Consider the following 17,034-nt stretch of genomic DNA (forward strand, 5'->3'; position numbering starts at 1 on the left):
AGGGCATACCCCCCCTCAGAACAGGCTGCTTTAAAAAGTCAAGCCTCAAAATAAAACGACCACTTTTTTCCTTTTACCTCAGAACCAGCTCTCCCTAGAGATTGCTGCTGTTCTTCAGCACTAAAGTTGCAACAGTATCGAGTCAGAGCCTACCCCCCTCTGCTGGGCCTCTCAGCTGGCAAGCTAGCTCGCTGTTGCTACGCAGTTTTTCCTCAGCTTTTCCCGCCAAAACTAGGCTGCCTCAGAGCACCTTAATCTAAGTCTCCCCAGTTGGCACGTTCTTCTACTAGCGCACCTCCCCGTGAGGTACACCTAGAAGATTACCTACGCGCCTCAGACTGTCCCTGACTAGACCCCCCTTGCTCTGGGCACACCTGCCAAGGCTTTGCTGGACCGCTGGACAACTGGACCAGTCGTATCCCACACGCTGGACACCAATCAATGTGACAAACCCAGACCTACTGGGATCTATCACACAGTTACTAAGCTGCCACCAACCATTCCCTATAATAAGTCACACAGACCAGGGATGGATTTTTAAACAACAAAAGAATAAGGTTTATTTTAAATACAAACAGGGTAAATAAAACAATCAGGTGAATAAAATAAAGTAACGTGGCTTATTCTCACACACACAAGCATACAGTTTGGTTCACCTAGAACCTTTAACTTAAAGCACAGACCCTGAACCTATCAGTTCTGGCTAACCAACAGACACCTGAACCTATCAGGTTGGTACTCTGACACACAGAAGTACCCTGTCTGACACACAGACTCCCACAACAGCTTCTTCTTCCCAGCTGCTGCTTCGTCCCAACCCAGTGTCTCACAGTCTGTCTCAGCATCTCCCTCTCACACACAGGCATCACATATTTATACAGTACAGCCCCTCCTCCTGATGTCCCGCCTTCCACTCCCCATAGGATGGAACTTTCCCTCCAAACCCATGACAGACAGGTAACATCAGTGCTGTTATGTAACAGTGAACTCTTCAGAAAGAGCATATATATTTTCCACATCTATGAGAATAAAAGAACCATGTGAGATTTTTCCTGTTTGCATCACTGTATATAAAGGCAGGAAAGGATAGCTTCATAACCTCAAGGTAAAACCTGTTTGGACAGTCTTCCTGTGCTGGCATGTTTGCAAGGCAAGCAGAAAGGCTTAGGAAAGGCTTGAATCTCATCCAATGACCTAGTTATCACTAACACATGCCAGAAAGGTTAGTTCTATAGAAAAGTCAACTTGGAAGTACTCGGGCGTGCAATTTCAGGGCTCAGAGCTTGATGTACAATTAAATCCCTTTCTAGCAAATCCTTTAGTTCCATCCAGCAGTTTACGGAGCTTTAAGGAAGTCAAGGAGAACTTGGTTTATTTGTTTAAAGCTAACTTGCCTTACATAGAAAGTCTTGCTACTTTTTTATTCATATGAGATAAATACTCTTCTTTGAAGCAGATCAACTAATGCACACATGCACTTACTTGGATGGATCTCCTGGTGTGTTTCAACTCAAAATTTATATGTATCATGTTAGTTAATATAATCTTAACTATTTCAGATAAAATAAGTACTTAGTCAAATAAATAATATTTAACAGACAGGAAACAGTTTTCCTGTGCAACTTCAGTCTGTCAGGACTACAAGGCTTATTATCTCCACAGTGATCAACTGGTTACCTATCACAGCAAGATCAAGGTCAGAGAAATGTATTCACAAAGGCTTTCACAGCTGGGATCTAATGGTTGTTGTGGTTTTTCGGGCTCTTTGGCCGTGTTCTGAAGGTTGTTATTCCTAATGTTTCACCAATCTCTGTGCTGTCCTCTGAAGATGCCAGCCACAGAGACTGGCGAAACATTAGGAAAAACAGCCTTCAGAACACGGCCAAAGAGCCTGAAAAATCCACAACAACCATAAGGTCAGAGATAACTACTCTATGTAACTGTAAGTTCAGTGCAAACTATAGAACTTCTGGATGAGTCAAAGGCAGAATACTTAAAAATGTAACTCAATTGTAGCTACAACCATTATATCATTTATGTTAAGGGTTCAGGCCAGGTTACACAGTACATTCCTTTTTTGATGATATTGTGAACAAGGAGGCAAGAGAAGACTACATCCCACCCATGAGGGGGAGGAGAAGGTGGAAGAATATATGGGGGTGATTTAAAGGAAGAGGAGCAGAGGAGTCGGGTTGGACAGAATGAAAATAAATTGTAGAAAGTCTTGTCTGAGGGATGGGAGTGGGCTGAACTTCGAGAGCCCATGGGCAGGAGAGTGGGGAAAACTGCAGGTGTCTCAGTAAGAAGCTGAATTGTCACTGTTGCAAAAGAGATGAAGGAAAGGAGAAAGAGGAAGCTAGCTGTAGCACAAAGGGAGAGATGAGAGGGGAACTTTCGAGACAGGGGAGAGACCCTCCACTGACAGAGAACAGGCTGAGACCTGTTGTGAATGCCCAGGAGAACTGGGCATTCACAACAGGCTTACATATAAGGAAACTGCCTTATATATAAGCCTATATATAGATCTCACTATTATTGCTGTATCTCTATGTATCCTCTGTGTCCTTTCCAGCTTTTCCTGATACGTTTTCTACTTTCTTATATTTTTGACACATTACAATGTAATTTTTAAAAAACCAAATTTAAACTGTTCTACTTTAACTTCAAGCCAATGGTGCTCCTAACTAACTTTTCTAATAAGTCACTCTCTCCATTCTGTTTTCTTAATTCAGGGCTGAACTGCACCGGTAAGGCTCTTCTTTTTAAGTGAGTGTCTCTCCAGTGAATCACCTGAGTGCCCAGCACCACCCTATTGGCGTGCAGAGATTCAGGTGGCCAGCGAATGTTGATTGGAGTGAACATGTTGCTGGTTCAGCTGAGTTATGTATTTAGGAACCTATGGGAGCTGGATCTGCAGTCCAGATGACAGATAAGCCAATACAATGCTCCCCTCTTCCCAGCTGCCCTCCCCCACAGAAAGTTAAACCAAGGTCCTATTTATATTTGGTCTCTCTTGCTTTGTTCTGGAAGAAAGATCTGGGGAAAGGGGTGTAACCTTTACAAGAATGTACAGTTGGTGCACCATTTTTCCTGTGAGGAATCTGTAGATATCTAAAACCATTTATGTGATACAGTGCTAAATCTGATAGCACAATTTAAAAAGTAGAAAAATAAAGAAAGACACCCACTCCTTTTGGCTCAAGACAGACACAGAAACTGAAGCAAAGCAATGTGAATGAACTGCCACAAAATAGTAGTACCCTCTATCAGCTGATCAAAATATACTGAATGCCATGTAAAAGATGCCATGATTTTGTCATATATCTAGCCCTTCATGCAGACAGCAAGTAGTTTGTTAAATTAAGAAGTAGCCTCCCTTTGCTTCTCTGTTGCAACTGAAAACTTTCAGTTTGCTAAACTGTAGATTCCCAAATTTTTATGCAATAAAGGTGCATGAGCTTAATATTACACTACAAAGCAGAAGTCTTGTTTCAGATTGAAGATTAGTGACATTAAACAAGTGCTCTAATTTGGATGAAATGGAAGTGGGGAAGGAAGCAAAGGTGGGTAGTGCATGTGAGCACTCATTTTGCTCTCCATCTACTGAAGTATGATTATGAAACCACTCTGTAAAAAAATTCTTTATCATAGTGGTATTTCTTATAAAAGAAATCTACAAAATCACACTCTGGGTACAAGTCTAGATGGAAGCTGCACTCTTACATTTTTTTTTTCAGAGGAACATTTTGGTTTCTGGACACTACTCAGCTTCCTGCCATCATCTGAGCTAAAAATTGAGTCCAGAATTACAGTCTGCAACCCACAAAACTGCTTTTGGCTACACTTTCACCTTTTCTCCATTTCCTGCCTCAAAACAACCAGCTCAAAAGTGTGTTGGGGGAAGAATACTCGTTGCGCGTTTTATAGAGAACTTAATTTGTCACAGCATTACAGTGTGGTTATCTGAAGCTGACAAAATTGTGTAACAGAACTCTCCCTTACAATTTTTAGTTTGCTGCATTGCTAGGAGGTTGTTTCAGTCTGTTACTAAGACAACCAAGGAGAACTTTGCTAAATTTAAAAAACAAACAAACTGGGAACTATTTCCTACCAGCTTGTACTATTTAGCTGAAAACAAATGCAGATTACCTTGAAGGGAGCCTATGCTCACCAATTAGATGCTGCATTTGCACTACACATGGTGTTACAGATTTTCTGAAGAAATAAATATGGCATGTGAACCCACGGCAGTCAACATTTTTTTCCAACTCCACTCAGAACCACTTTTTGTCCTGACACAATTTTTTTTAAAAAAAGGAAAAAAGGTTTGCAAGGTATGCAAACTGATTTTACAACATGCTTTAGCACATATGCTCCACCACTGACAAGTACAACAATACTTTAGAATTTAGAATTCAGAAAAGATAGAAGCAGTACATACTCTAAAATATATTGGCTATGGGTGTGTACCAAAGAATTTCAGAAGAAAATCTATGCAGTGCTTCTGGAGACCAAGACCATCCACAGCATTGTGTTCCCACTTATTATATATAAGTGTGAAATCTGAATAGTAAAGAAAGATAACAGCAAAAAACATCAATTCATTGGAAATATTCAGAGTCTAATGGGTACCAATGACATGTCAAAGTCAAGTGAGTTTTAGATCAAATCAAATTTGACCTGTCAAAAATGAAAGTCAATGAAATGAGGTTATTGTATGTTGGGTCATATTTTGAGAAGATAACACTGTCTTTGTTCAAAAGACAATAATGCTTGGAAAAGTTGAAGATAACAACAATATATAAGGCTGGAACATGAGATGAACTGATTCAATAAAGGAAGTCCTGGAGTCTGCAATACCTGATCAGGACTGCTCATGATAGGTTCTTGCGGAGGTCATGAATTCATAGGGTCACCATAAATTGGAAATGATTCCTTAAGTTATCTTTTGATAGTTACAGTGATAAATAATATGTTGGCTACCATCTGTCATGTTTTTTCAACATACAAACTATTTATCTTTTATTATCAAATAAAAGATAAACTAAAATTTCCTTTAGAAAGAGATTTATGGCTGATCTAGATCATAATACCTAAAACATAACTAATAGAATGCAAGATACCAAATACAACATCCTCCTACCTGGACTTCCATTATCCTTGCCATCAGGCCCAATGAATCACTTGTGCTGCAATGGGCCCACTGTGGCTCAAGCAACTGCAGTTGCAGTGACCAATCCAGAGAGAAACCCCAGAGGTTCATGCAGAAAGAGCCAACGAACCACACACACACACACACGAAACCAGGTTATAACTTATATGGTGCAATAAATTAGCTTTGAAGATAAAAAATTATCATGAAGCCTGTGAACACAAGTGCTATTAACATCAATTCACATGTTGGCATGCCAACATACTATAGCAATTATTTGCAGTGGCTACTGTTTATGCAAATACCAGAAGACTTGACATCATGTATATGTGATAGAAAAGTCTATTTCCATAATAAAGAAAATAAAATTGGCTCCCTAAAGTAGCATTATTTCAATTTGAAAACAGTTCAGAAATCAGTATAAAAGAGTGTTAATTATTGGTGGGCGGATGGTCATTAGCAAGTATCCTTAGGAGCTAAGGTGACATCCAGAGCATTGTTTAGGGCAAACTATTATAAATAGCCAGCACATGATGTAATGTTAAATAAACTCACTGCTATGGATTTCAGGTTTGGTATATTTGCTTTCAATAATAAGTTCAAATTTACATTTAAAAAGTTGGTCTGGCTAGTTTTAAAACAGGGGAGTACCATATATAGATTGCATTTTAAACCTGAAATTACTAGAGTCATGCTAAAACAATAGAAAATAACACCACTTTTTTTAGCCTTCTTCCACATTTTAAAGAACAATAAAAGCTTTTAAATGCAAATATATACAAGGAAAGGGAACCAAGAACTTAACTGCTTCCTAAAAACTACAGATCATTTTGAAGTTTAGGTTAGACTAGGAGAAAGAACACTAAATCTGAAATTTCTAGTATTGGCAATCTCAGAATTACTTGCATTTCATTCTATTCAATTTCCATTTTGCTACTGAACTTCAATTTTGGTGGAAGCCTTGGGCTTGAGTTTGAATGCCAGATTGTCATTAAGTGAACAGGTTGGCAAAAGAAAATTAAAAGGCAAGATGACCATGCTTGTACCTAGGCCCAAATATAAAGTCTCCATAGTGAAAGGAAAGAGATTCTCAACCATTTCCCAGTTTGTTTAAAAATTTGTCTGCTCTCACTTATAAGGCCCGATAGCCAGGTATTCAAACAGAATCCATTATGAATTGTTCTTCCAGAAAGTAAAAGCTGGCATTCCATTACTACTACTACCTCTTTACACCTTCCACCAATGTTTTCCACCAGCACTGAGCAGAAACCCCGCCTTGCACATGCAAGTTCTGGCCACAACTTGAATAAAATGAGCGGCAACACTAACTATGGGTATGCGTTACCAATACAACCTTGCACAGCTGAACAGCCACACAGCTTAGAGGGAATGTTGTCTCCTGCACATGGCCATCAGAGAAGGAAAAGGCAAACACTGTGGCACCTGACAAAACTCTGCCTGGTTTGGAGGGATCCTCTTGGTTTTTTTCTTCCTAGTGCTGAGAGATCCTCATGGTGGAAAGGATGTCTAGGAAAAATCTACACCGTTTCAGGCAACTTCTCTGGATGCCCTTAACACTGAGCCTTGGTTCCAAGACAACCCCTCAGAATCAGACATTCTAAAATGTTAACAAAAACTAAAACACGGCACTGCTTAGAATAATATATATAGTAGAGATCAGGGGTAAGGGAACTTTTTTTACTTTTAACTCCCCCCAAAAACAATTTATATACGCCGACATTACCCCCTTGATTTGAAAAGAAGGAAATAATTCATTATTTGAATTCAAAATACAGTGGTGCCCCGCATAGCGAGGTTAATCCGTTCCGGATTAACCTTCGCTATGCGAAAACATCGCTGTACGGGGCAGGAAAAGCCTATTGGAACGCATTAAACTTAGTTTAATGCGTTCCAATAGGCGCCAAAACTTACCCCTCCAGCGATGTTTTCGCTGGTCCGGCGGCCATTTTGGAGCCGCCGAACAGCTGTTCGGCGGCTCCAAAATGGCCGCCGGACGCCCCAATCGTCGCAAAGCGAGTGCGGTGATTGGGGCAGCTCCGTATAGCGATCCCCAAAAAGGGATCGCTATACGGATTCTTCGTTATACGGTGCGCTCGTTAAGCGAGGCACCACTGTATTATTGAATCTACACAGGCTGTGTACCAAACTAGCGGGATATATCATCAGTATCAATGGCTGCCAGGCTATGTACCAAACTAGCAGGATGCACCAAATTTAATAAAGATGTGCACTATTTTTGTTGTAACACATTGTACAACAAGCCATGGGGTGGTATAGGGAGTAGTAAGGTGTCCAACATGCCTAGCAAGTGGCATTAAATTTTTGCTAGCTTGCAGAGGACTACTCTACATCTCAATCCCAAAGAAGACCAGTGCCAAAGAATACTCCAACTACCGTACAATTGCAGTCCTTTCACATGCTAGCAAGTTTATCAAAATCCTACAAGGTAGGCTTCAGCAGTATGTGGACCGAGAACTCCCAGAAGTACAAACTGGATTTTGAAGGGGCAGAGGAACTAGAGACAAAATTGCTAACATGCGCTGGATTATGGAGAAAGCCAAAGAGTTCCAGAAAAACATCTACTTCTGCTTCATTGACTATGCAAGAGCCTTTGACTGTGTGGACCACAACAAACTATGGCAAGTTCTTAAAGAAACGGGAGTGCCTGACCATCATATCTACCTCATGAGAAATCTATATATGGAACAGGAAGCAACAGTTAGAACTGGATATAGAACAACTGATAAGGCAGGACTGGATGAACCCCAAACCGGAATTAAGATTGCCAGAAGAAATATCAACAACCTCAGATATGCAGATGATACTACTCTGATGGCAGAAAGTGAAGAGGAATTAAAGAACCTCTTAATGAGGGTGAAAGAGGAGAGCGCAAAAAATGGTCTGAAGCTCAACATAAAAAAACGATTAAGATCATGGTCGCTGGTCCCATCATCTCCTGGCAAATTGAAGGGGAAGATATGGAGGCAGTGACAGATTTTACTTTCTTGGGCTCCATGATCACTGCAGATAGTCACAGCACATACAAAATTAAAATACATCTGCTTCTTGAGAGGAAAGCGATGACAAACCTATTATGACAGACCTGGGCAAAGTCCGGCCCGAGGGCCACATACAGCCCGCGAGTTGCTCCTGTCCGGCCCACGGGCAGTTTTAAACATCAAAACCATTTATAGCTTTTTGTCTAAAGTTGATCAGTTGCTTATCTTTAACATACCACAAAAACCTCTTTAGTATTTGTGAAGATTAACAAGTTTAAAATAAAAACAATAATAATATCACTGTTTCATTTTATTTTTGAGTAAAGTTGGTTTGGCCCCCACAGTTCAGATTTTTCATGTGGCCCACCTATAGAAATTAATTGCCCACCCCTGTATTATGACTTGTTAGAAAGGTAAGTAAAGCAAATTAAGTGTGAGCTTTCACTAGAAGCTAAAATAACCAAACAAAGGGTTCTGTACTACAGTGGAATCATAAGAAGACAAGCTCACTGGAAAAGGCAGCAATGCAGGAAAAAGTGCAATGCAGTAGGAAAAGAGGAAGAGTGCACATGAGATGGATTGACTCAATAAAGAAACCCACAGTCTTTTGTTTGGTGCTGCAGTCAAAGTAGGACCAGGAGCAGAAAGACTGGGATTCACATTTCGGGAATAAACTATGATACTATTGTCTGCTGTGGGGATGAGAAATAGAGAAACGTGATTACTACACACTTCAGACTTCTGCCGTTCTCAGCAGAAACTGCAGAGCTAAATGCAGTGGAGATTACATTTTAGAAGGTTCCTTTTTCATGATTTTATTAAAGAGTCAAGTCTTTCTCTCTCTCTCTCACACACACACACACACAAAACCCTCCTCCTTCAATTTTCAACAATTAGTTGCTTCAGTTCAGTATGTCCATTTTCTCTCATTACATTTAAACAAGCTTGATGAAGCCACCCTTTCCCCCCTTTAATTCAAGCCTTCCGTCCTTCTTGCCTGATCCTTTTTTTAAGTTTTGAGTCAGTTTCTCTCTCTCTCTTTCTCATATACAAACACCCTCGCTCCCCCTCCCTCCCTCCCCCTTCAATTTTTTACATATATTTAAACAAGCTGATGAAGCCACCCATCACTCTCTCACACCTTCCTTCCCTCCTTAACTGGAGCTTTCCCTCCTCCTGCTTGCAGTCACCTCCAGCGGAAGCAGTCATTCACAAGCCGGATTGACTGGGTCGGGCTGTTCTACAGCTGTAACCAATCAAACATCCTTATTTCTGATCTCTAAAAGGACAGAGGATTTATAAGTGCCTCAACCAAGGAAGGAGGGAGAGGTGGCTTCGTTTGAAGTTTGGCTGCATGGGGTGGGGGGTGGGGGTAGCGCTCTGCTCATTACCCCCAGGATTTTCATTTTTACCCCATTTGGGGTAATTTACCCCTGTTCCCCAACCACTGGTATAGATGTTAAAATAAGAAGGGTATATAAGCTATGTAAATGGACTGTCAATTGTCCTGGATGAATATTTCTCTTTTTCTGTATTTTTCCTTTTGTACTTCTATATATTTCAGAATTAATTCAAAAATAGAGGGGAAAACCAACCAGATATATATTTTTAAAGATGCCATGCTATTTGCTTCTTCCTTCTTTGCTGGTGGTAGAATGTGGGGAAGTATGAAGAGCTGCTGCTACCTCCAATGGTGGGAGGGCTGTTTTTTTTTTTTCTTTGAAGGTAGTGTCACTGGTAGATTGCCAGTGGTGCTGTCAAGCATTCCAGCATTGTTCAGGGCACATAACAGTGATAATGCCAGGGGACACTCTTTGCTTCCCAACTCAAATGGCAAAAGAACCCAGGCCACTGCTGGTCTTATGGAAAAAAAACTTAACAGACATTAATTAAAACATCCGAAATAGAAGGGGACTTGAAGAATGCAACTGTCGTATTTGGTTTCCAAAATATTAGCTTATTAACCAACACAGAATACTGTCCAAAAGTTTCACAATTCAGGGGCAACTTCTACCAGATAGTTCTACAGCTACATAGGTGGCAAATTCACTCCATCACACACAAAAGAAGCCAGAGCTGGGACTGCAGCTTCCCACTTCAGACCTCTATTAGTCTTCTCTCATCTCTATTTTTTTCTGTTGCTGGCCACACAAGGTATATGAAGCATCCATTAAATATGAACCTACTATGTATTCAAACAACTGTACAATATTAGAATAAGGTAAGAATATTAAAACTTACCATTCTTTTCTATGCACTGATCCACATATTCACATTTTTAAGTAGATGCCCAGTACACTGCCTAAAGTTTAAGGGGGAGGGTGAAGGAAATTGGTTCAAAGAAGAAACCTCAGCTCAGAGCCTAATCCCCCATGCCCACAAACAGTTGTTTGTATGTGAGAAGGGAAGAAAGAACTGTTGTCTCCTTGCCTTCCTTGCATGTTTGAAATAAAATGTATGGAAAATACACACCATATCTGTAAGACACGTTAGCTGTATTCAGGAGCACAGTTCCTGGATGATTAGAACTGCAGGAGGGGAATGGAGATATGTATACTAGTCCCACCCCTGCCACACTTTCATCAGAAGGCATTTGTAGTAGGCATTTGTCTTCTGTCTGCAGGTAGACTCCACTAAAAAAATCAGAATCTGGCACAATCAGCAGTCTAACAGGTGAGGAGCCTACATAAATACAAGGGAGCCCCTGTGGTTGTTCAGTCTTCCATGAGTGGAGAGTGGTAAAGCCAACAGTAAGAACATAATGGAGCAGGTAGGGCTAATACTGTATGCACTTCCTCAGAGTGAGCACATAACTCTCTGCTTTACCTTGTGAGGATTCTCTTCACATGAGATAGCTGAATATGAAAACTGGGCTACAGTATATTGAAATACTGTATACCGATTAGCTACAATTCATAATGGAGAACCACTGAAAATTTTTCAAGGAAAATTACAAATAAGAAATCCACAAAAACTAAAAGCATACATATATTTTATTAGCTTGCTTTGCCCACTTTTAAAGATGTTTAATTTCAGTGACGTGGAGAGGGGGAGATTTGCTGGTTGGGTAAAAGCCGACCCTCCACATTATTTTACCCAGGCTTCGTGCACTGGAGAGGACACTCCAGCTTCGCGTACAGCATCAAAATGCTAGACGCTGTTCCAAGTCCTCCATACAGAGCACATTGCCATAGTCTCTTGAGACAAGGATGCCTATGAATCATTGTGTGGAAGAAAAGGATCAGCGACTATTTAATTAAGGAACTCTCTTGAATTTGTGTTTTGCAAATTATGTTACACATAAGTTACCTGCCATGAATGTCAACCTGAGGTATGCAAATAACTGAATGTATGCTCTCACAGTAACATATGGTAGAAACTGAGAGGAAGGGGAGGATGCAGTCAGTCCAATGTAGGGTTGAAGGAGCAAAGAGCTTTCTTTGGGCAAAAAAAATGGATCAGAGAAACAGATTTTCATGGATCCCCATAATTTGTATGTAGCATCATCCGCAAAACAATCTCAATCATAGGCACAATCTCTGTCCACAGATTGGACAGTAGATTGGAGAAGATCTTATGTTAAAACCATGTGGATCCATGAGGAGCCATCCTTGGATCAGTGTTTGTGCACCACTGCAAAGCCAGGCACCCTTCATTTCTGTGGTATATTCCATGGGTGGAAATTGGACTTGTGGTTTGTTGTCCATGATGTTAGGTGACATTCATAATAATAAACTGGTTACAAATCTTAGACAAATGACGAAGTGAAGAGTTCAGTAAGAACAGAAAAAAAAATCCTCATGAAAGTGGCCCAAGATTTCTAATGCTTAACAGGCATCACAGAGAGGCATAAATAGTCATTTTGTTGTCTTGACCATATGTCATTCATAGACTAGCTTATCTTTTGTATCAGAGGATTGCAAACAAGGAAATACCACACACAGTAAAGTATTACCCCTCCACCATATTGCACAATGGCTCACATTCTGCAGTGTCATGAGTTGTACAAATCAGACGATGTTTTGCATGGCTGTACCTTACTTTCTCTTGAAAAATCTTAAAACAAAAAGATAAAACAATCAATGCTGTGAACTTTTCAAAGACAAAAATCAGGGGAAATATTCAAATCTCTGTTGGAAAGCAAAGTAAATAGCAGACTAGGTATGCAAATATGTACAAGTTTTGATTTCACTGCATTTCTCAGAATCCCACCCACATTCATATCTCATCTAAGGTCCATTTACTAGCTTTTCTTCCTGTGTGGAAGCTGACATAAAATTTATTATATGCATTTCATAAAGTACAATAGTTGTACACTTTTTTGTAATGGACCAAAGCATGTTGATTCATGTTATTCCAACTAAGCAAGTTTCAGCCACATTTACCTGTCATTAGAAGTGGGGCAAGTATCAAAAAGGACCTGATGTTTTCAGTTTCCTTCCAAGCACAGGCGCTTTCCTAAAGACCATTAAAAAACCTCTGTAAAAAAATTCTGGTAAACTGAAGTGCCCTTACCATACCTAGATGGGGCTCACTTATCCTTCTAACATGCAGCATATGCAGAAACAAATACTGTACTATCTGAAGATGTAGCTGCAAACAAGTAAAGGAATGGAGTGACTGGCTTAATGATTTCTACTAGCAAAAAGTAACTAACGTTTCAATAGTTTTTCTCTGCATTCTCCAATACCATTCTTAGAAGAAAATGGAATTGGAGCAGTGAGGCAGTCTTCCAGGTGAAAAGACACAGGTTTCACAAATACATATGAAACACTGTAGCTGGCTGGATATCTCAGTGGTTTTGGTACCTGATTGCAAAACCAGGGGTTGGAAGTTCAATTCCCTATGTGTCTCCTGCTAGCAGAGCCAGCCTGTCTGGCCTCGGGAAAGCTGCACAGTTCCAGGATGCCTCCAGAGGAAGGGAATAGTGAAACACTTCTGAGTGTGCTCTACCTCAAAAAAAAACAAAAAAACAAAAAAAAAACTGGAAAGGATCACCATAAGTATAGAATTGATGCAATGGTACATAATTATTTTATTATATCCCCTCCTTAGTCATCTTCACTTTCAGATTAAAATGTTCCAAAGGTCCTAGACATTCCTCAAAATGAAGGTGTTTTGAGGTTTTATTTATTTATTTATTTATTTAACTTATTTATTTAACTTATATGCCGCTCACACTACCCAAAGGGTAGCTTACACCATTTAATTTTTGTCATTTTAGAAGCAATCCTTTATATTCAGTATGTACCCCAAATTATTCCCATTGAATTGAACAGGAGTTGCTTCTGAGAGAAACATGCAAAGGATTGTTATATATTCGCGAAGGCTTTCACGGCCGGGATCTAATGGTTGTTCTGGGTTTTTCGGGCTCTTTGGCCGTGTTCTGAAGGTTGTTCTTCCTGACGTTTCGCCAGTCTCTGTGGCCGGCATCTTCAGAGGACAGCCACACTCCTCTAGGGATCAAACCAGAGCACAGAGTGCTGTCCTCTGAAGATGCCGGCCACAGAGACTGGCGAAACGTCAGGAAGAACAACTTTCAGAACACGGCCAAAGAGCCCGAAAAACCCACAACAACCAAAGGATTGTTATGCTTGAAAAATATTTCAGAGTATTCTCAACCTGGAAAACCCTGAAAAGGGTCACAATAAGTCAGAACTGATTTGACAACACATCATTATGATGATGATGAGTTCAGATTTTTTTTTAACCTGTGCTACCTCTCCTCAGCTTTCCTACCATCTATCAAGCTGCTCAGGATCCTTCCCCAACCCCTGCAACTCCCTGCAACCAGTTATTAACATGGGATATCAGAGGACAAAGTTTGCAATGACAAACCGTCTTTCTGCTGACAAGTTAAAAGCTTTAGCTAAACAAGAAGAGCTATATTCTTTGGCACCTTTTCCATTACATAATGTTACATAATGCCTCGTATGAGGCCACCTGTGATGAAATAAACATAAATTATGGGTAAATTTAATTGAGAATCTCTCTCTTACATAAACCGCTTAACTTAGAAACAAGATATTTTTCTTAAAACTAGAGCCATGCACCTTAAACACAGGAAAATCTGGCAGTATTGAATTTTCAAAATGGCATTTTATAGCAAGTGCAGTCAGTAGGCCAGTCAAGTTATCATATTCTGTCACCATGATACTTTTGGAAAGAGTCGATACACAACTAGAGATGGAAGTGAGAAAAGCCCTTAGTGGACAGAGGAGATGGTGTTTTCAGAAAGATTTGGATTTCCTAGGCACTGGTGACTATCTGGAAGAACCTGACCCTGCATTAAGATATTGGCTCCACTTGAATTAAAATTTAACCAGACAGCTACTGCTGCTTAATATTAAAAGCTGCAGAACAGCTTAGAGAATAAGACTACCAATTTCATGTATGATCAAGTCATCAACAGCTAATTCAGATGATGGGATACACTATATCAGGCATCAGAGGAAGCATTCTCCTCAAAATTGTGTGGTGGGAAACATGAAACAGAAGGATCCTACTGCATTCTGATTCTGTTTATATGTTTCCCACAGACAATAATTTGGTTCAGATAAGGGACTACAGGTTTTTGTCTGATCCAGCAAGGCTTTTCTTCTGCTTTTAAAATGATCTATAGAAGGAAGCCAGTAGGAATTAGGCAACATTCATAAATTGGGGTGCAAAACTATGCAGTAAGCAGGACATGATCCTACTAAAAGAGGCTAGAGAACTATTTGGAAAAGTATGCATGCCAGAAACATTTTGAGAGGGACAATACATATGTATGACTGTAGAACAAAAGCCTCAGAGCAAAATGGAAATTGGAGCACTTGATTTTAAAGATGACACTGAGGATCTTACCAAAAGAGAGGCAAATTTAAACTGAGTTTGTGACTAGATCAACAAAAAAATACAGAAAATGTTATGGGACTGGCATGGTCTGATCCACATTTTTTTTTTCAATGATGACATGAGACAAAAACAAATTTGGGGGATAATCATCATCCTAGAACTGCATCAAGTCCAGCCCCTGTCAAGGAAGCAGAATGGGGAATTGAACTCCCAAACTCTGGCTCTACAGCCAGGACCTAAGCCACCAAGCTATCCAGCAGTCCCTTATACAAATGCCCATAGTAATATAAGACTATCTAGATGCATGCTACACTTAAGGAAAAAGAATTGACTTTGGATTGTGCCTAGGAATGCAAGCAGCATCTTGTTAATTAACAACAATTTGTCACTCCAACTTCTGCCATTCACTTATGGAGTACAAATTGGCAACTGGATTCTATCCATTTAAACTGCTCTTTAGTCGTGCATATTCATGGATTCAAAGCCTTGGTTCCATTTGCAACTGCTAATTGTTATCTTCACTGTCTTTACAGACTAGAGGTCTATGAATATTGTGTCCACTGCTGATGTGTGAAACATTAACCCCTCTGATTATATTTGCTATGCACAGAAGTTAAGAACATTAGTATTAATATAAACATTCTTTACTAAAAGAAGAAAATGGATATGACAACTTCAGATCAAAATGGAAGATACAGGCAAAGATTTAAACAACCTACTCGAAATACTTCTTACTGTAAAACTGTATTTGGTATTCAGGAGGCTAAAAAACTCAGCAATTAAAATATGTTTCTGCACATAATAGTCTGTGCCACATAACAGCAAAAGCTTTCTTTCAAAAATGAATGATTACAATTCTTCAAATATCTATATGTGCTATAACTCCTGAATAAAGTGTATTTATTATATTTTTAATATTATGTCTTTGTCCCCTAAGGGATCCAAGGTGACTTACAACAATTAAAACTGCAAAATAATAAGTTTAAAATATATTACAAAATTACATTTTAAAATACAATTAAATATTAATCAACATTAAAAACATTCTAAATGCTAAAAATCATTTTAAGGTATCTAAATTTCATAAATAGACCATTCTCTAGACCTCCACTTATTATTTTAAAATTTCCAAGATTATGCAATTTGCAGACCCTGAAATTGGTGAGCATTAAGTCATGATGAGAAGCTGAAATGAAATACGGTGTTCCCCACACTTCAAACAACCTGTGATTCAACATGCTTCTGCTTTTATCAGCCAACACAATACAAAATGTATGTATACTAAGTATAGCATAGATATAACATAAAATTAAATGAATATGACTTTTATATCGGCTCCAGTTGTATCTCAATCTCTCTCCTGAAATTCAAAGTCTCAGGTTAAGTTCTAGGAGGTTATAACTTCAGAAAGTACTCTCTGTTCCATAATTGTTCTGGAAGTTAAAAAAGTATAGGGATTGCATACATGCGTACAAAACTGGCAGGCAAGTCTGAACTGCTTATATTAAAGCAGCAACTCTTAAGTCTTTTTAGTCTCCTTTCAACTACCAACACATCTTGTCACTCCCTGATGTAGAAGAACCAATGTGGCCTAACCTGCCCTGAACTCACTGTGTAACCATGGCCAAACTTTCTCTTAACCCTGGTTTTCTGCAAGAAACAACAGAATCATAAAAGAACTGAGTTGGAAGGGGCCTAATAAGGCAATGTAACTCATGAGTCATTGCTAAGGGACACAAAAATTGTAAAGCGTTTAGAAAAGAAAAGGAAAAAGGAAAGGAAAAGGAAAAAGAAAAAGAGAAAAGAAAACTCCAACAGTTTTTAAGCATACTTCATTCTAAATTCAGAAACAGAATAGACACACTCTAAACAGATTACTCCTGTGGAAACTGTAATGTGTTCAGGAAAACATTTTTTGTATTCTAGAAGAACATTTTTTATTTTAATTTTGGGCACCAGCAATTTTTCATAATTTTTAATGTTAACTGCAGCAGGGAAATAATGGAGATATCTATATTTCCTTAC

The 17,034-nt window shown here is 39.3% G+C and overlaps 1 protein-coding gene across 3 annotated transcripts in view; it reads right to left on the reverse strand.

Moving 5' to 3' along the window:
• Positions 1-17,034, reverse strand: part of MOB2 (MOB kinase activator 2) — a 152,928-nt gene that overhangs the window by 68,763 nt on the left and 67,131 nt on the right. Inside the window, exon 2 of one of the 3 annotated variants that reach the window (XR_013540755.1) lies at positions 12,558-12,630. The exons of the other annotated variants lie outside the window; for them this stretch is intronic. The gene's annotated coding sequence lies outside the window, so the exon portion shown is untranslated. The remainder of the gene's footprint in view (positions 1-12,557; positions 12,631-17,034) is intronic. 3 annotated transcript variants of the gene reach the window in all.

This window comes from Pogona vitticeps, chromosome 1, assembly GCF_051106095.1.
Source record: "Pogona vitticeps strain Pit_001003342236 chromosome 1, PviZW2.1, whole genome shotgun sequence".
Lineage (NCBI taxonomy): Eukaryota > Metazoa > Chordata > Lepidosauria > Squamata > Agamidae > Pogona > Pogona vitticeps.